General features: G+C 45.6%; 1 protein-coding gene and 1 long non-coding RNA gene across 7 annotated transcripts in view; both read left to right on the top strand.

Moving 5' to 3' along the window:
* LOC120406082 overlaps positions 1 to 9,749 on the top strand; it is a 33,380-nt gene extending 23,631 nt beyond the window's left edge. The window contains exon 3 of the long non-coding RNA XR_005599078.1: positions 9,652 to 9,749. This is a non-coding gene — a long non-coding RNA (uncharacterized LOC120406082). The remainder of the gene's footprint in view (positions 1 to 9,651) is intronic.
* EPHA5 (EPH receptor A5) overlaps positions 1 to 20,507 on the top strand; it is a 334,695-nt gene that overhangs the window by 131,110 nt on the left and 183,078 nt on the right. The window lies entirely within an intron of this gene.

Genomic DNA, 20,507 nt, shown 5'->3' with positions numbered 1-20,507 from the left:
TTAGCAGGCCAATGCTCAAACCACTGAGCTATCCCTCCCCCCAAAGCCCAAGGATTTAGGGACTTAAGCTCCTAAGTGAGTTAGGTGCTTTTGAAAAAATTGCTCTTGGTTGGTACAATATTAGAGTAGCTCTCTGCAGAGTCAAAAAAAAAAAAAAAAAGGAAGTGGAAATGTGTTAATAGTACTGATTTTCCAGGGACACATTCACTATTAAAACCCCTTGCCCTGCAAAATTTATATTTGCAGATAAATTAAGGAAAAGCTTCTGAAGCCCAGAGGAGAGACCTTCAACTCCCTCAGGGAACTGATGGGCAAGGTCCCCTGGGAGAATAACATGACAGGGAAAGGAGTCGAGGAAAGCTGGCTGTATTTTAAAGAAACCTTATTGAGGTTGCAGGAACAAACCATCCCGATGTGTAGGAAGAAAAGTAAATATGGCAGGCGACCAGCTTGGCTTAACAGTGAAATCCTTGCTCGTCTTAAACACAAAAAAACAGCTTACAAGAAGTGGAAGATTGGACAAATAACCAGGGAGGAGTATAAAAGTATTGCTCAGGCATGCAGGAGTGAAATTAGGAAGGCCAAATCACACTTGGAGTTGCAGCTAGCCGGAGATGTTAGGAGTAACAAGAAGGGTTTCTTTAGGTATGTTAGCAACAAGAAGAAAGTCAAGGAAAGTGTGGGCCCCTTGCTGAATGAGGGAGGGAACCTAGTGACAGAGGATTTGGAGAAAGCTAGTGTACTCAATGCTTTTTTTGCCTCTGTCTTCACAGACAAGGTCAGCTCCCAGACAGCTGCACTCTGCAGCACGGTATGGAGAGGAGGTGACCAGCTCTCTGTGGAGAAAGAAGTAGTTTGGGGCTATTTAGGAAAGCTGGACGAGCACAAGTCCATGGGGCCGGATGCGCTGCATCCGAGGGTGCTAAAGGAGTTGGCCGATGAGATTGCAGAGCCATTGGCCATTATCTTTGAAAAATCATGGCGATCGGGGGACGTCCCGGATGACTGGAAAAAAGCTAATGTAGTGCCCATCTTTAAAAAAGGGAAGAAGGAAGATCCAGGGAACTACAGGCCAGTCAGTCTCACCTCAGTCCCTGGAAAAATCATGGAACAGGTCCTCAAGGAATCAATTCTGAACCACTTAAAGGAGGGGAAAGTGATCAGGAACAGTCAGCATGGATTCACCAAGGGCAAGTCATGCCTGACTAACCTAATTGCCTTCTATGATGAGATAACCGGCTCTGTGGATGAGGGGAAAGCAGTGGATGTGCTATTTCTGGACTTTAGCAAAGCTTTTGATACAGTCTCCCACAGTATTCTTGCCAGCAAGTTAAAGAAGTCTGGGCTGGATGAATGGATGGTAAGGTGGATAGAAAACTGGCTAGATGGTCGGGCTCAATGGGTAGTGATCAATGGTTCCATGTCTAGTTGGCAGCCGGTATCAAGTGGAGTGCCCCAAGGGTCGGTGCTGGGGCCGGTTTTGTTCAATATCTTCATTAACGATCTGGAGGATGGTGTGGACTGCACTCTTAGCAAGTTTGCAGATGATACTAAACTGGGAGGAGTGGTTGATACGCTGGAGGGTAGGGATAGGATACAGAGGGACTTAGACAAATTAGAGGATTGGGCCAAAAGAAATCTGATGAGGTTCAACAAGGACAAGTGCAGAGTCCTGCATTTAGGATGGAAGAATCCCATGCACTGCTATAGACTAGGGACCGAATGGCTGGGCAGCAGTTCTGCAAAAAGGGACCTAGGGGTTACAGTGGACGAAAAGCTGAATATGAGTCAACAGTGTGCCCTTGTTGCCAAGAAGGCTAATGGCATTTTGGGTTGTATAAGTAGGGGCATTTCCAGCAGATCGAGGGATGTGATTATTCCCCTCTATTCAGCACTGGTGAGGCCTCATCTGGAGTACTGTGTCCAGTTTTGGGCCCCACAGTACAAGAAGGATGTGGATAAATTGGAGAGAGTCCAGCGGAGGGCAACAAAAATGATTAGGGGGCTGGAGCACATGACTTATGAGGAGAGGCTGAGGGAACTGAGATTGTTTAGCCTGCAGAAGAGAAGATTGAGGGGGGATTTGATAGCTGCTTTCAACTACCTGAAAGGGGGTTCCAAAGAGGATGGATCTAGACTGTTCTCAGTGGTAGAAGATGACAGAACAAGGAGTAATGGTCTCAAGTTGCAGAGGGGGAGGTTTAGGTTGGATATTAGGAAAAACTTTTTCACTAGTAGGGTGGTGAAGCACTGAAATGGGTTACCTAGGGGGGTGGTGGAATCTCCTTCCTTAGAGGTTTTTAAGGTCAGGCTTGACAAAGCCCTGGCTGGGATGATTTAGTTGGGTTTGGTCCTGCTTTGAGCAGGGGGTTGGACTAGATGACCTCCTGAGGCCCCTTCCAACCCTGAGATTCTATGATGCTATGATTCTATGATTCTATCTTGCAGCACTGAAGTGGTCCTAGCATGACCCTCATGGACAGAGATGCAGACTTCAGGAACGGAGTCGTTTGTCGTAGTCTCTTTGTCTGGGTTGACTTCGTGTGACTGTGATCATGCAATGAGCACGGGACACATGAGTAACAACAACCCTTTAGAAAATATTCTCAAATAATGAGAGGTTAGCGCCTAAACCACCTAGAGAAGCAGCATCTGTCCATTAAGACTCATGCACCTGAATTCAATACAACAACATAAAAAGACCTGGCAAGCACTAATTAAGAAGCCTGTTAATAATAAAATTTGACTCCTCTATAGAAATAAAATTGATCCATGCTGCAAATAAAGTGTATTTATTTTTAAGAACAAATTGTATTCCTCTGAATGTTGAGTTCTCTAGCAAAGAGTGCCTGTTAAAAGGTCAGTTTGTACATTATTTGTTATATAAAAAAAAGTCTATTGGTTTCTTTGAACAGGTGCTGTATTGTCACATTCACTTAATTTCAGACACGCTCAGTAAGGTATTGTATGGACCCAGGGCCAGCTCCAGGCCCCAGCACGCCAAGCGCGTGCTTGCGGCGGCATGCCACGGGGGGCGCTCCGCCAGTCGCCGGGAGGGCGGCAGGCGGCTCCGGTGGACCACCCGCAGGCGTGTCTGTGGGAGGGTCCACTGGTCCGCAGCTCCGGTGGACCTCCCGCAGGCATGCCTGCGGATGCTCCACCGGAGCCGCGGGACCAGCGGACCCTCCGCAGGCACGTCTGCAGGAGGTCCACCGGAGCCGTGGGACCGGCGTCCGCCAGAGCGCCCCCTGCGGCGTGCCGCCCTGCTTGGGGCGGTGAAATTGCTAGAGCCGTCCCTGTATGGACCCTCTTGAAGATTTTATCCAGTCAGCAATTAATCTTGTGTTCTGAACAGGGCTGGATTTATACCTTACACACCCCTAGGCACAGCATCTTCAGCACTGCCCCTGCCTATAGCTGACATTTATGTTGCACACAGTTTTAGAGCGGTAAGATGCTCCTAGAATGCACGTGCCCCTGGGCATGCACTTACTGTGCCTAACTGGAAATCTGGCCCTGGGTCTGAACCCACTTTACGAGAGTCCTTTCCCTGGGTAAGAGAATCCCTGGTTACCAGGAACATTGGACTTTTGATTTTGTATTTCTGGACATTTTTCAAACTGATGGAGCACCTCTGGCAGGGAATAAAAAAATGTTTGATCAGTCTGGGAAAAATATTTAAAAATGAAGCTAGCTGATATTTAATACATGACACACTTGAATAGCCTCTCACTGCTAGGGGATGAGATGAGGGTCAGAATATATGTATGTGGATGATATAAATAAATGCACATCTCACAGAAATGACAGAGCAGCACCATCTGGTTAATACTCTGTGTTAGGAAAGGACGGATTTCAGTACTGCAGCATTTTGCCCTACTTATTTCACATTTTTCCTTGACAGTGATTGTTAAGTTTCGAGCTTCAAGCATCCCATTGCTCCTTGACATTCTTTCTAAGGGTTTTCAAGGGTTTCTCCTGGTATCTATGTTGTTAAACTCTGCATGATCGTGGTGTCTTGAAATAAGGGTCTGATGAGTGCCTATACTGGCTACCTTCTGCCTCTTTGCACATTTCTTCATAACCATTTGGCTAGAATCACCCAAGGAATAAGCAAGCACAATTCACGTAATGGCTTGCTTTCACTAATGAGAGGGGTGAATTTAGTCCATTGACTTCAGTGTGGTTGTACAAGAGTAACTCTTGGCTCAATGTATTGCAGTCTGGTGTTCAGACATTCTAGGCTCATTTGTATAACTTCATAATTGCTTGTTAAAGAAAGGTTAACAACAACTTTCAATTCCGGCACTATCTGAATGTAGTATGTCATTATATTGCTGTTCAGTTATGGTTTGACTTTGTTCTGTGTCCTGGGCACAGACATTTCCCTTTCAGCTGTCTGACCAAGAGCCAAAGAAGAAGCTGCCCTCAGTTAATCTCAAGTAGGTTTTGCACTAAGGTCACTGCATGATCGGACAGGATTTTTGGAGGTTAATGTTGTGAGTATATGAAAAAAGTTCATGCATCATCAGTAACACTCATAGCATGTATGTTGTTACTACAGCAAGTCAGAGAATGAATGAAAGAAATACAGACTTAGTACATATTTTTGGTAAAAATTTCCCCAAACCCCCTGTATTTTGATACTTGTTTTTGGTGTTTTAACAAACTGGAAATTTTCAATCAAAATTAACATTAGGGCAAAAATGTTCATTTCGAAAAAAAATAATGGTAAGTTTTCAACCAACCATAGTTATTGTTGAGTCTTGGTGCTTTGATAGGAGATCCAAGTAGCCCCTGACCCAAAAGAGACAACAGTTCCATCACCATCAGCTGATAGGTTCCTCCTCCTTGTTCCTCACCTGACATGTAGCATTTCCAGTAATTGACTTTTGGGGACACTTACCTCTTGCAGTCAGGGCATCTCTCTGCTGAGCGGATCCTTATTTCCTTTGGACTTTTCATTACAAGTTGTTTTCCTGAGTTGCCTCTCCTAGTTTCACCAAGGGTAAGATGACAAGGTGAAAGGTGTAGACTCCTACTGCAACCAGCTGTAGTGCAGCCAACGTCATCTTGACAAGAAAGGGATTACAGAACTGGGTATTTTGCTGTTACAGTTAGCAAAGCCAAAGGAGAAATGTACGTTGAGGATGTTGTGGGTAATGGTTTCCTTGCCTTTCTTGCCTCTAAAGACCATGAACTAAATGTAGAGATGACACTTTCTAATGACGATGTAACTGTCATGAGGCATAGATGTGAGAGAAATGTTCTCTCTAGCCAGAGTCAGTTCAGTTCCTATGGCGACAGGTGAAATCTCATCTAATTGGTCACCCAGTACACCAGCTCTGAAGGAAGCAGAGAGAAAATTCAAATTTGCTTTCTGTATGCCTCATGCAAATATGCAGTTTCCTCCTATCAGCACAAAGACACATTGCACAGATTGCAGGAGATACTCAGGACTTTTCAGCCATCTCTGCAACAGAATTGCTGATTAGTTCCTTTTCTGTAAGTACAGATGCAGGGTTTCCATCCCTGACAATGCCCACCAGTTGCATCATCTATCCAGAGACAATCTGTTGATGTGAACTGATCAATTCACACCAGGGTCCCTAAAATCCCCCCATGTCACTATGGTCAATAGATTACTGGGAGCCCCAGGCTGGAATATAGATGGAAAATGTGCAGGTTCTAATTTGTTTTCGGATATAGGCACATCTGCTTGTTCTTGAGTGCTAGATGTGTCTGTCTCACGGTTACAGCATGCTCAGAAGAGCAGTCCAAAACTGAGGTCTCAACGTGTTTTGCTGTCTGTGCATCTCACTTGAAGCTCACTCCCCCTCCCCCAACCACTCAGGTTTTACTTTGATGAGAGCAGTCACTCCAGTTCCCAGCCCCAAGAGGATTCAAGGTAACTGTCCTTTTTAGGTGAACAGGAGACTCTCCCATGGCTACATGAAAGAGCTGTAACACTGTGAAGACAAAAGACATTCCAAAATGGATTCTAATTGGCCTTTTGTTTTGGCCAGTAGCCAGTGGGATCCCCAGCGTCTCCAGACCTGCAGGGCATGTCTCTTGTGGGATAATGCACTGACCACCAAATGAATTCTGGTTGCTGCTGTAATCTCTGCTTCTTTCTTTATCTTCTGCTCCCAAATGTGGCCATCTCCATTCTTCTCCTTGTGTCATGCACTCAACACCTGCAAAATGAATGGAGTAAAAGGTTTTCTCATCTCCTTTGTAACAGCAGGCTCACCTCTGGCTCATTATATGGTAATTTGCTGGTACTGCATCAAAGATATGCTCACAGCAACATACAGAAACTGCTACAATGGCTATTTACTGCACTGCATATCCCAATCGTAGAGGCTTGCACACTGGATTTTAGTATGTTTATTTGCTTCAAGAACATCAGGCAAATTTAACTATTGGATTTTAAAAATCTGTAAGCAAACTACCAAATGAAGGGACTTTTATCTGCATGGGGGTCCTCCTGCTTAAGTCCACCAGCTGCACAGGTCACAGTTGTTATAGAAGGTCAGGGACATGTTTGGCATTTGCCACCCATGCACACAAAACTTCCACTGAGGGAGGGATTCAGTATGTTTTTTTTTTCTCTTTTGAAGACCTTGTTAGAGACCGTGATTGCCTTGCCACCCAGTAACAGGCCAATAACGAGAGGCTTTTGATGGCTGTCATTCTGCGAGAGAAGTGAATGAAGTTAGACGACAGTGATAAATTGCTTGCCATGTTAGCTGTGGAAAGGGTTAGGACAGGGCAATTGTCTGCCTGAAGCAATGTGGAGCAGGTGCACATCCACCTTCATGCAGTAATAGGAAGTGTATTATATTGCTCTTAATCCGTGCATCTGGGTGTGAGCGCGTGCAAGCTGCCAAGTGTAGCTGGCTGATTCTCATGTAATGGAAATCCTTGGAAGGTGCCATGTTTGGAACATGCAGCAATATGTTAATTTCTCCAGGAAACAGTGTAGGGCCAGACTCCCAGATGATGGAAGTCAGTGTCAAAACAATAGAATTGTGTTTTATTTGCCACAGCTAAGTGTCTGGCTCCGTATTTCTTCCTCCACTCCCATCTCCCCTCAATTCCTTCCCCCTTCCCCTAATTCTTGCGTGCGCCTGCACACACACACACACACACACACACACACACACACACACACACTCTTTCTCTCTCTCTCTCTCTCTTCCCCTCCAATTCTGTTCCAGCGTTTCCTCATAGTCCTCATGCTCTTTCTGTTCCCTACTCCCACTCTAGTCCTGTCTTTTTTATGTTGATGATTTATTATTTCTTTCAACTACAACAAATATAGCCCAATACAAGGTTAATTGTAATACAGAAATTAAGTAAAGATGGTTAGACTAAAGGAAGGGGGAGGGGAAGCGACGTATCTCTCCTCTGTATCTGTATTACTCATGGGCCTCTAAAAAGTCAGCCCTAATTGCTTTGAAATTTTTGATTAGTCCCTTTCTGAGAAATGCCAATCATTCTTAGCTGTGAGGTCAGCCATCCCACTGAGCCAGGGATCAATATTGGGTAGGGATAGACTTTTCCATTTTTGCAGGATTCATTTTTTAGCGACCAGCATTGGAACCAAGCTGCCTTGCTACTAGGTAACCTCCAGGTGTCAGGAATGTGTCCAAGAACAAAACTTAAGAGGGAGGGCTCCGACTTAGCATCCAGTATCAGATTGGTCCTTTGGCCCACCTTATTCCAGAAATTCTCGATACAGGGGTACTCCCAAAACAGCTAATGTAGCGTCAAGGGAGTGACATTTCCAACAGCGGTCAGCATTTATGAGATCAATTACCATTAGCCTATGCAGGGACCAGTATATTTGAAAAGGTGCCTTTTGGTGAATAAGTCATGGTCTCAGGTCTGTAGTTGCTTTTTAAATATTAGATTAAATTGTAATTCCATTGGGTCAGAGATAGTTGTGTATTCAAATCTGTATTCCATGCGACTCTCAAATTATCAATCTTTGGCGGAGTTAGTTGGGCCAGAAAATGGTAAAAGGATTCTGCTGGCCAAGTAAATCCAGGAAGTTCCTCCCAAAATAATAAAAGTTCTGGAGGTTCTGGAGCTCCCAGTGCCTCTGGTCCAAATACATTTGTAATTAAATGTTTTAATTGGAGATATTTCCATGCTCCAGAGCAGGGCAAGCCAAATTCTTGCTGAAGATCTACAAATGGTTTATTATGGTGTTGCAGCTAGTTGACAATCAAAATTCCCCTCTCCATCCAATCCCTCCAAGTCAAGGTTTTGCCACCAAATTTAAGAAAAGGCTTGCTCCATTGAACCACCTCTACATGGGAGAATGGATGGAAGCAGGACTTTCTAGATAAGTTTGACCAAGCTTGCCACACAGTTGTTATTGTGGGAACTCTGGAGCCATTATATCTATAATAATTTGATCCTACAATGCCTGAAAGTGGGAGAGGGTTTACCAGTTCTCATTCAATGTGAACCCAGGTGGGGTCTGCATGGTCATATCTAACAGTCACAAAGATGCTTGGCTTAACAAAAAGGAGATATGATAACTTTTCAAGTTGGAAAATGAAATCTACCTAGAGCTAGGGGGAGCTGAAATTTGTTCAGAGCCAGTCTAGGTTTCTTACCTGCGCCCCAAAGGGACATTCTAAAAATATTTCTGAATTTCTTAAAATAATTTTGAGGAATATAAATAGGGGGACACCTCAGGACATACGGTAGAACCTCAGAATTATGAACACCAGTGTTACGAGCTAACCAGTCAACCACACACCTCATTTAGAACCAGAAGTACACAATCAGGCAGCAACAGACACACACACACACACACACACACACAGCAAATACAGTTCAGTACTGTGTTAGTGGTTAGATGATCTGTAGTAGACCCCTACCATGACATCACCCTTGTTTTTCACCCCTTTTATCCTTACCACCCAGAGACTTGCAACAGGTCTGTCTCCTATTTTCATCTCAGCCTCAGTACAAGTGTATACATCTGATTTACAAGACAACACCTCCTCCCTTTCCCCCCTGCCTGTCCTTCCTGACCAAGCTGTACCCTTCTATACCAATAGTCCAGTCGTGTATTATCCCACCAAGTCTCTGTGATGCCAACTATGTCATTGAAATAACTACATAGTTCTATTTCTTCCTGTTTATTCCCCATACTTCTTGCATTGGTATACAGACATCTAAGATACTGATTTGATTCACCCTATGTTTCCTCTTGTCTCTCCTCTGTCCCTGCTATAATTCTTCCCCCAGATTCCAACCCTTCACCCAATTCTCCATGTTTTGGACTCACCTGTGGACTTTTGTCTCCTGCCCCCATCAAACCTAATTTAAAGCCAGCCACACGAGGTTAGCAGTCTGTATCCAAAGATACTCTCCATTTTCCTCATTAGCTGGATCCCATCTCCACTTAGCATTCCCTCCCAGAACAGCATCATCCGAAGTCTTGGCCAGGTTTAGGAATAACTGAAGTTCCAGCTTCCCTTAGAATAGGCGAGACAGTTTGCTCATTGTTGGCCTCATTGACCATATTTGATAATCTCGGCGTTAAAGTTCCAGAGAACTTTTTATAAAATTCAGTGGGGAACCCATCTGCACCAGGAGTGTTTCTGACCTTCATTTCTTTTACAGCCCGAGTCAGTTCTGCAATTTCTAGAGGAGCATCTAAGAGGTCCTTCTGAGAGTCAGAGATCTGTGGCAGAGACAATCCACTAAAAAAGTTACCTGGGTCATCTTTACGGATTACCTCTCTAGTTAAATATAGTTTTGAATAAAAATGCTGAAATTGTTTATTAATATCTGACTGTGCTGCGTATAATTTATTGCTACTATCATGAATAGCAGCAATCTTATTTCTGTTAGCATTTGGCTTAAGTCTGTATGCCAACAGCTTGGCTCTCTCGCCAGATTCCCAGTAGTTTTGCTTCAAACAGAATAAAGCAAACTCAGCCTTTTGGGAAAGAAGCTTGTTGATTTAATAACGTAGACTGATGTGGGTTATGAGTTTCTCTGGGGAGGAGGTAGAAGCCTAGTCTACGTCAAAAGTCTTACTTTCCTTTGCAAGGATATCAATTCTCTGTCCTCTCCGTTTCTTTTTTAAAGATGGAATAAGAGATAATACAGCCTATGATGAAGGCTTTAAAAGCTTCCCAAAGTGTGGCAGCTGATGAAACCAGTGGGAGCATTTGTTTTGTTTTTTAAATCCAACTTCTGCAGGATGGAGTTAACAAACGATGTATCAAACTGCAGAGAGGTATTTAATCTCCACATTTTAGTTGGGGGTGCATACCCTGGGGACCTAAATGCCATATGCATGAGTCTGGGCAGATGTAGCAACAGTACCAATGCCACAATCACTGACAGAATTGATCAAGTCTTAAGACACTAAGAAATAGTCCAATCTTGAAAGAATTGTAGGAAAACCAAATCAAACTTATAGTCTCTGACCATAGGATCACCTGATTTCCACACATCTTATAAGCCTAAATCAGCCATGTATGTTTGAAGTACTAGATGAGTATTGGTGGTTTTTTTTGTAGAGATGGAGAAGATTGATCAAGGGCTGGGTCTAGAGTTTTGTTAATGTCTCCAGCTATAATAATAGGATGGTAGCTCATGTCTTTATGATCATCCTGATTTGGTCCCCAGAGATTGGCAACCGGGATTATAGAATTGCTAGTTTCAGCCTGGAGTTCAATAAAGCTGCCCTCATTTTCAGACCTTGTGCTCAATATACATCTCTACCCCAATATAACGCTGTCCTTGGGAGCCAAAAAATCTTACCACGTTATAGGTGAAACCGTGTTATACTGAACTTGCTTTGATCTGCCGGAGTGCGCAGCCCCGCCCCCCCAGAGCACTCCTTTACCGCGTTATATCCGAATTCGTGTTATAACGGGGGGCGTTATATCGAGGTAGCGGTGTATGAATAATTAGGCTACTATGTATTAGTATAGCAATGCCCCTTGCTTTACCCCATCTCTGTTCCAGTGACAAGCTTCAAGTTCTGTCAGATGTATCTCCCGTAGCACAGTGATGTCAACATTCTCTCTTTTAAGCACTGGGTACATATTTTTTTCCTTTTAATAGCTTTATTACAACCCTTTAGATTCCAGGAAACACCTTGAATTACCTGAGCCATCATTTTAAAAAGTATACACGCTAAAATAGAAGGTTGCTTTGTCAATAAATGAGAAATGGCAAATTTTCCTGAGCGGCATACAAGTTATATAATGCAGGGTAGGGTGTTCCTTGCTGGTACATATTCTACCCAGTGGGAAGAAAATTCCCAGCATAGGAAGGCAATGAGAAGGGGGCAGAAAGTGAAAATAACAAAAGTGAAAAGATAGTGGAGAGAACAATACACAGTAGTACCATACAATCAGAAAGAAGAATCTGTTTAAATAGTCCAACCCCACCCCTGACATTTGACACACGAAAGGGGGTGGGTGGGAAGAAATCAGGTGAAACTTGGAGATCCTTATAATCCCTGGGGCCCCAAACATTTCAACTATAGTTAATCATCTATTAGCAATAGACCTTGATACATTAGTCCATAAGGACACACCATCTAATAAGGCAAGGACTGAAAACATAATTACTAATCAAATGATTGATTTTACATTCATGCTCCTTTCCCATGAGTTAAGGCAATAGGAAGTAATTGATAACTCTTTAACCCTTCAAGGCCAGTGGTTGGGGAGAAGAAAAGAAACTAACACATCAATGTGAACTAGTGCCCATCAACTTGTTTTGAGGGGCTATATCAGCACTCCAAAAGCAGTACATAAATTCCTTCCATAGATGTCTCCTCTTACGAAGGAGGAGTCTGCAGATTTTTGAAGTATATTTCTGCCTCCTGAGGAGAACTGAATGAAACTATCTTCTCACCATTCTTAATAGGCAGTGTCTCCACGTATTTTATAAAATATTTCAAGTCCATCTTCCTGGCCAATTGTTTTGCTTGATTAAATGTTGCCCTCATTGCAACCACCTCATTGGCATGAGCTTGAAAGAGCAGTTTTAATTGCTAGCTATCTGCATAACATCTCCTTTTATTTCCTCCGGATTTCTGCAGTATAAGCTCCTTGAGGGTAAACTTCAGGACCTTCACAAGCAATGCTCTAGGCTGACCTCCTGGAGCTGGCTTGGGGCAAGGACCAATATGCCTGCTGTGTATCAAAACAAAAATCTACCAGCAGATCCAATAACTTACTTAGCAGTTTGTGGCCAAATTCAGACTTTTTACTTTTCTCTGTTCCCACAGGGACACCCACAATCCTAATGTTACATCATTGTGAGCAGCTTTCTAGATCATTTACTTTGATCTTAATAGTCTTGATATCATTACAGTTCTTCATATCTTGTGATTTGTTCGCTCTGAGATCATCTTCCATTTCAGAAAGTATGTGTTCTGATTCACACACCCATCTGGATAGAGCTTGCAGGGCATTCTGAATCTCAGTCATGGTGGTCTGTAAGGTGGAAATCGTAGATTTAATTCCAACAGTCTCTGCAGCCACCTGCTGTATTTCAGCTATCAGCTGCATTCCACCAGACCCAGGCACCATTTTGTTTGTAGAAGCGGGGAAGCAGATCTCCTCTGGTTTTGTGGTGATCTCAGGTTTAGAGAGGAAGGTACAGACCTAGAGGGCATCTTGGGGGGGGTCCATAGTCAGGCACAATATTTCTCCAGGTTGATGGTGGGATGATGTTTGGGGATTGCCTATGGGCTGCTTCAGAGTTTAAGTAACCTCCATCCATGTTGGTTGCAGCGCCCTTTGGTGTCATCCTGTTCTCATCTTTCTGCTCTCTCTATTTGCCTTGTCTCTGGGGCTACACCCAAGCTGCCTTTTGCCGTATGCTGCCAAACAAGAGATGCTGGTAATTGAGGGGAGAGAATTTGTGATAGGAGGAAGCAGAAGAAGGGTGTAGAACAGACAGCTGTCAACTCTACAGCCCCCCACAGAGAGATCAGAAAGATGGTGCAATGTTCTGGAGGAGTATGGTACTCCTTGGTAGGGGCACAGCATACCATGGACTACAGCTTTAGGAGATGCAATATTCTGTGGAGTATGGTACTCCGTGGTAGGGGAACAGCATACCATGGACTACAGCTTTAGGAGGTGCATATTCAGTGGAGTATGGCACTCCTTGGTATGGGCGGGCATATCCCATTCACTGGAATTTTAGGACTTGACCCATGAAAATAACCTGACATTCCCATAGTGATCACTCTTTGTGTTAGAAGGCGGGCTGAATGCATATTGCGTATCATCACAAAATCGTGTCAGATATGCAGAACCAAACTCCTTTAATGGAATCTGTTTCTTGTAACCTCACAGCATTTACATTTGTCTCTTTCCCTGCTTTCTTCACTAGCCAATGCGCCGTCACTCCCTTTGAGCTTGTAACTGTAGCATGTAACCAAGTGACAGGGTTTTGAGCTACATCCATCTACCAACAAAAGATGACGGAGTTAAACATTTTCCCAGTTCCAATCAGCATTTGACTAGACTGTTCTCAGTGGTGGATCTAGACTGTTCTCAGTGGTAGAAGATGACAGAACAAGGAGTAATGGTCTCAAGTTGCACAGGGGAAGGTTTAGGCTGGATATTAGGAAAAACTTTTTCACTAGTAGGGTGGTGAAGAACTGGAATGGGTTACCTAGGGAGGTGGTGGAATCTCCTTCCTTAGAGGTTTTTAAGGTCAGGCTTGACAAAGCCCTGGCTGGGATGATTTAGTTGGGTTTGGTCCTGCTTTGAGCAGGGGGTTGGACTAGATGACCTCCCGAGGTCCCTTCCAACCCTGAGATTCTATGATTCTATGATTTGAAATTTGGAGAATGCAAGTGTTTCTTTGTTTTCTGTTTGGTTTTCAACAGAAAGTTAGCGGTTGGTCAAGTGCAGTTCTAATACAAGTGTTAGAAAATAGACACCGTGTTGAAACTAACCTGACTGGTTAGGAGTGTGTTTTAAGTACAACGCCTCGCTGTTTAGTGGTTATCACACCGGCTTAGGATATAGCAAACCAAAGTTCAAGTCCCTGCTCTTCCATAGACTTCCTATGTGTCTTTGGCAAGTCACTTAAGGTATGTCTACACGGCAAAGAAAAACCCATGGAACCAAGTCTCAGAGCCTGGCTCAACTGACTTGGGCTGCAGAGCTAATACTAGCCATGTAGACGTTCCTACCTGGGCTCTGAGACCCTCACCAGGTTTCTGAGCCTGGCTGCAGGTCAAGCTGGAACATTTCCACTGCTATTTTTAGTCCCGCTGGCCTGAGTTCATTGAGCCAGGCACTGCAATTTGGTGCCGCGGCTTTGTCCTTGCCGTGTAGACATACTTCATCTCTCTGTGCCTCAGTTCCCTATCTGTAAAATGGGGATGATAATGGAGCCCTACCTCACGGACATTGTGAAGATACATACATTAAAAAATAAGGAAGTGCCTTGTGATCTACTGATAAAAAGTGCCTGTGGCGGGGCAAAGACTCACTGGTGTGGCACCTCCTGCTGGTCGTCCTGGGAATTAGCTCTTCAAGCCCAGAGCACCCTCTGTAGACTGGTGTTTTGCCTGCCGCTGGCCCCCGTGTCCCTCCCGGATCCCGGTGCCCTTTACATCAGGGTTCTGCCTCCCAGCAGTAGCCCATGGTCTGGGTCTCCGCACCCAGGGGAACCCCCAACTCTCTATCTCCACCTTGCCTCAGTGGCTACAGCCAGTCTCCAATTAGCCCCGCTCCCTGGGGCAGACGGCAGTCTGTAAACCACTCATCATCGGCAAGGGGGCGTTGGAACAGACGCCTCTGCCTATCTCTGGGCTGCCGCTCTGCAGCCCCAGTGCCTTCTTGTGGGCCCTTAGCAAGGCCTGCAGCCTGGGGCTTTACCAGGCTGGAGCTCCCCATCTCCCTCTGCCCTTCCCCAGCACTGCTGCACCCTCGGTACCCTCCTCAGCTCCCAGGAAGCCAGGTCCTTCTCTCTCATGCAGCTAGAGAGAGAGTCTCTGTCTCTGTCTCTGGCCCTCAGCCGTGGCCTCACCTGTGGCTGCTTCCCCAATCAGCCTTTCTTTCTCCGCCGCTACAGCCCTCTCCCAGGGCTGTTTTAAGCCCTTCAGGGCAGGAGCGGGGTGACCACCCTGCTACAGTGCCATATAAGAAATAGGCAGTTCAATGATTATTAACTAACGTTGGTTACAAAGCTAAGGCCCCACAAGCTGGGCTAAACATTTAAGCCAAGATTTTGAAAGCCAGGAGCCTAAAGCCCTATGGCACCTAAATGAGAACCTGGGGTAAAATCCTGCTCCCACTGAAGTCAATGGCAAAATTTCAACAGGGCTACAATTTCACCACTGACTTTCAAAAGTGCTGGCTCCTGGCAGCTTGTATAGAAGTCAGTGGGAGCTGTTGGGTGTTTGGCACTTTTGAAAATCAGGTTACTTGCTAAGAGATGGGCTTTTAAAAAATGTCTCACATTACTTGGGAGCACAAGTCGCACTGAGTCAATTGGACCTATGCTCCTGAGTCACTGAGGACCACCTTTTTAAAGGTATTTAGGTGCCTAACTCCCAGTGATTTCAAATCTGGCCCTTAGGCACTTCTGATAACTTTTTCTCATACTCTGTTACTTGCATACTGCCATAAATAGGATGATTTAATGTAGTGCCTTCTGTTATTAGCTAGCTAGCGTTTTCTTTTGACTCTAAAATAAAACCAGCTCAGGTAACAATTCAGGAGCATTCCTAGCTTTGACTAAAAAGGAAACAGATACTGGAGCTGGTTAGGGAACTAAAGAAATACCTGCTCAGGTTATGTTATTTACTACATTTGAATTTGTAACATGGGATGAAAAATAGATCCCTTTCTCAATGATTCCCTTATAAATGTCACTTCAGCCATGATGGAGGGTTTTAAGTTTATCATATACTTGGAAATCAGGCATGAGCCTGGGACAAACTTATGCACTGAATGATTCCAACTGCTGGAATTTCACTATGCCTCTATTTCATGAAGTTGTGATAGCACCATTCACCTGTATTCCTGCAGCAGCAGTAAGTGCTAGCATGGAATGGAAGTGATCTGTATAATCATTCCTACATGTTAACTCTTTAATAAATATTAATTGTTTCTAAAGTAAAACAAAATAATAGCGTCAGGCAAACAATTCACCTAAGCAAGGCAGGTTTGTATCATCCTGCTAAAGTCCAACACCAGGGGATTGAGCCAGATACACACAAACCCACAACCCTGGGGAGAGTTTGTGCCATGATATCAGGATGTTGTCACTGCAATGTCAGCTGCAAAGAGGGATAAATAGACTTACCTGTTCTGGGAGCAAGGTGAGGATGTGTATTTGTAAAGGCTGGTGATGAGAGGTGCCATGAAAAGGCAAGTGTATGTTATGGAACTCCCTGGGATTGAAGTCAATCCAGTGCTCCGGTGCCAGAACAGGTGCTCCCAGGTTAACCAGATAAGACGGTGGTTCGGCACCCCAGGGCTGTAAAGGATCAGGGCACCTGGGTCCTAGAGAGAGGACAGAAGAGAGCAGGGTCAGAGGGGGACCCAGCAAGTGGGAGAGACCTGGTGAGCTGAGTAGCCTGGGTCAGTCATGGGAGAACAGGAGCTGAGAGCTGCCAAAGCCTCGAGACTATATGGTTCCTGGGAGAAGGCTGAAGGTTGAGAGCAACAAGTCGGGGTTGCTGCCTGGGGTCCCTAAGCCAGAAAGCCAGGGCTGAAGGCTAGGGAGCAGCAGAGGGAGTTGCCTGCATGCTCTGGGCCAGAGAGGCCTGAAGGCAGGGGAGCTCCAGAGGGGCTTACCTGATGGTCGCTCTTCCTGAAGAGCAGGAGCCTGAGGGACAGTGAGAGAGCCAGGAGGAATGAGGGGTGCTCTCCTGGTGAGGGTGATCTCGCAGGAGAGAGGCTGTGGAGGTTCCCATGGGAAGATCGAGGCTCTCCTTCAGCTGGAAGGGCTGGGGTGGCTACCCTGGCACAGGGGCAGAAAAGGACTGGCAGAGAGCCCAGGTGTGGCCGAAGGCACCAGTGTGGGTATGTGAGAAACTGAGGGACAAGATGTCTTGAGTTTTAATGACTGCTTGCAGTAGGTGTGGGAAATGGATTATGCTGGGGATTAAATGACCTGTGTTTTTGTAATAAACTAGGCCAAGGAAGGGTATTATTCAAGCAGGTGAGCCTGGTGCAGAGTCCTTGGGGTACTTGAAAGGGGAAACTGAGGCATGTGCACCTATCATGCGATGGCCTGCAGCTGGGGAGTGCTTCAGTCAGGACTGTGCTCTGAAGCTGCTCCAGAGAAGCACATGTCTGCAAGCTTATTCCCACAGTATAGGTAGCAGGAAAGAGTCGAGTCCTCAAGGAGCAGTCAGCTCTCAAAAGCCCTGCCCTGTGGGAGCTAGGGTGGCACCTATATGTCACAACTGAAGCCTGGTCTACACTACGCGTTTATACCGAATTTAGCAGTGTTAAACCAAATTAACCCCGCACCCGTCCACACAACGAAGCCCTTTATTTCGATATAAAGGGTTCTTAATACGAATATCTGTACTCCTCCCCAATGAGGGGAGTAGCGCTGAAATCGGTATTGCCATGTCAGATTAGGGTTAGTGTGGCCGCAATTTGACGGTATTGGCCTCCAGGCGCTATCCCATAGTGCACCATTGTGACCGCTCTGGACAACAATCTGAACTCGGATGCACTGGTCAGGTAGACAGGAAAAGCCCCGCGAAATTTTGAATTTCATTTCCTGTTTGCCCAGCGTGACGCGCTGATCAGCATGGACTGTACGGTAGATACTGGATCTGATCGCTTTATGGGGAGACAAATCTGTTCTATCAGAGCTCCGTTCCAAAAGACGAAATGCCAAAGCATTTGAAAAAATCTCCAGGCTATGATAGACAGAGGCCACAGCAGGGACTCAGCACAGTGCTGCGTGACAAGCGTAACAGAAAGCCAAAGAATCAAATGGAAGCTCATGGAGGGAGGGAGGGGGTACTGAGGACTCCAGCTATCCCACAGTCCCCACCGTCTCCGAAAAGCATTTGCATTCTTGGTTGAGCTCCCAATGCCTGAAGGGTCAAAAACATTGTCCCGGGTGGTTCAGGGTATATGTCGTCAATTTACCCCCCAACCCCCTGTGAAAGAAAAGGGAAAAAAATAGTTTCTCGCCTTTTTTCAATGTCACCGTATGTCTACTGCATGCTGCTGGTAGACGCGGTGCTGCGGCGCTGAACAGCAGCATCCCCTCCCCTTCCTTTCCTGATGGCAGACGGTACAAAAGGGTTGAAAACCGTCCTCATCATCCCGTGAGTGCTCCTGGCTGGCCTCGGTGAAGTCGGCCGGGGGCACCTGGGCAAAAACGGGAATGACTCCCGGTCATTCCCTTCTTTAAGCTTTGTCTCCTGGAGAGGCAGACGGTGCAATAGGCTTGGTAACTGTCCTCATCATAGCAGCTGGAGGCTGAACTCCTCTCCCCCCACCCTTTCATGTCTAATGAAGATTCTGTACTGCCTGGACTATCATAGCAGCGGGAGGCTGCGCTTCTCTCTCCCCCACCCTTTAATGAGTAATGGAGATTCTGTCCTGCCTGGAATATCATAGCAGCTGGAGGCTGCCTCCCCCTCATTTTATCTCACTAAAAAGTCAGTGTTTCTTATTCCTGCATTCTTTATTACTTCATCACACAAATGGGGGGACACTGCCACGGTAACCTAGGAGGGGTGTGGAAGGAGGGAAGCAACGGGTGGAGGTTGCAGAGGCACCCCCTAGAATGGCATGCAGTTCATCATTTTTGCGGCATATCTGGGGCTCTGACCCGGAGCGGCTGTGCTCTCTGTTTCTCTAGTAGACTTGCCCCATATTCTAGGCAGGACTGACTCTATTTTTAGACAAAACATAAAGAAGGGAATGACCTGGGGAGTCATTCCCATTTTTGTCCATGTGCCCCCGGCTGACCTCAGTGAGGCCAGCCAGGAGCACCCATGACAGCAGCAGATGGTACAATAGGACTGGTAACCATCATTGCCAATTTCCAAAGCAGCAGATAGTGCAATAGGGCTGGTAACCATCTCTGCTACCTTGCAAAGGCAAATGAATGCTGCTGTGTAGCACTGCAGTACCGCCTCTGTCAGCAGCATCCAGTACACATACGGTGACAGTGACAAAGGGCTAAACGGGCTCCATGATTGCCATGCTATGGCGTCTGCCAGGACAATCCAAGGAAAAAGGGTGCTAAATGATTGTCTGCCGTTGCTTTCACGGAGGAAGGATTGAGTGACGACATTTACCCAGAATCACCCGCGACACTGTTTTTGCATTGGGATCTCAACCCAGAATTCCAATGGGCGGGGCAGACTGTGGGAACTATGGGATAGCTACCCACAGTGCAACGCTCCAGAAATCCATGCTAGCCTCGGTACATGGACGCACACCGCCGAATTAATGTGCTTAGTGTGGCCGTGTGCACTCAACTTTATACAATCTGTTTCAAAAAACCGGTTTCTGTAAAATCGGAATAATCCCGTAGTGTAGACATATCCTGAGAGAGGGCCCCATTGTACCAGGCACCGGGAGGACATATATTGAGGGCCTGTCCCAGCACTGAAGAGTCCTATGGCACCTTATAGACTAACAGACATATTGGAGCATGAGCTTTCGTGGGTGAATACCCACTTTGTCAGATGCATGTCCCAGTACTGAAGAGCTTAGAGGTGTCAGGTGAAGGGTGGGAGGGAAAGTGACTTGCCCAGAGTCACACAGCAGGTCAGCAGCAGATGCAGGAACAGAACCCATATGTCCTTCTCAAGTGATCATGCTGCCTGGCTTGGCCACCTTGCTTCACCCCAGTACTGGAGGAATGTCAGGAACATTGTAGCGCAATCACAGTTACAATCAAAGCCTAGGCCAGATTTTCTAAAGAGTTCAGCAACCCACAGCTCCTATTTCAATTTTAAGGAACAGTGTCAATGGACGCTTGCAGAGCGCTGAGGCCTTTTGAAAATCTGGCCAGTTCATTTTGGTATCTAAATGGGAACTGAGCTGTTTTGAAAATCTGCCCCCAACTTTGTGTGTGGAATTCTCTGGACAATCTGGTCCCTAAATAATATCCTGTGTGGCTCGAGGTGCAGTGGCGAGATCCTGAATCTGAGCCAGTGTCTATTTTGATTCGTGCATCCCAGTGGTACGTAATTTGGTAGCCTGGGCTTGCCTCAGACCTCTCGTGAGCATCGCATGGACTCCATCTTCTCCTTGATTTAAAAACCATCAAATTGAGAATTTGATAGGGGAGGGAAGGCAGTGGATGTGATGGAAACAGGCAAATATTTAGGAGATCAAATATTAAACCAGTGGTTGCATGAGAGACTAATAAAGTATAATGTTGATCATTGAAGGTGATCCATAAAGTATGTAATATAAACATTTTTTTGCATAAAACATGGAATATGCTGTCTATGGACTTGATCCCACAGACCGCTGGAGATGACA

The sequence above is a fragment of the Mauremys reevesii genome, linkage group 5 (genome assembly GCF_016161935.1).
Source record: "Mauremys reevesii isolate NIE-2019 linkage group 5, ASM1616193v1, whole genome shotgun sequence".
NCBI lineage: Eukaryota > Metazoa > Chordata > Testudines > Geoemydidae > Mauremys > Mauremys reevesii.
This window is presented reverse-complemented; position numbering and strand designations above follow the sequence as displayed.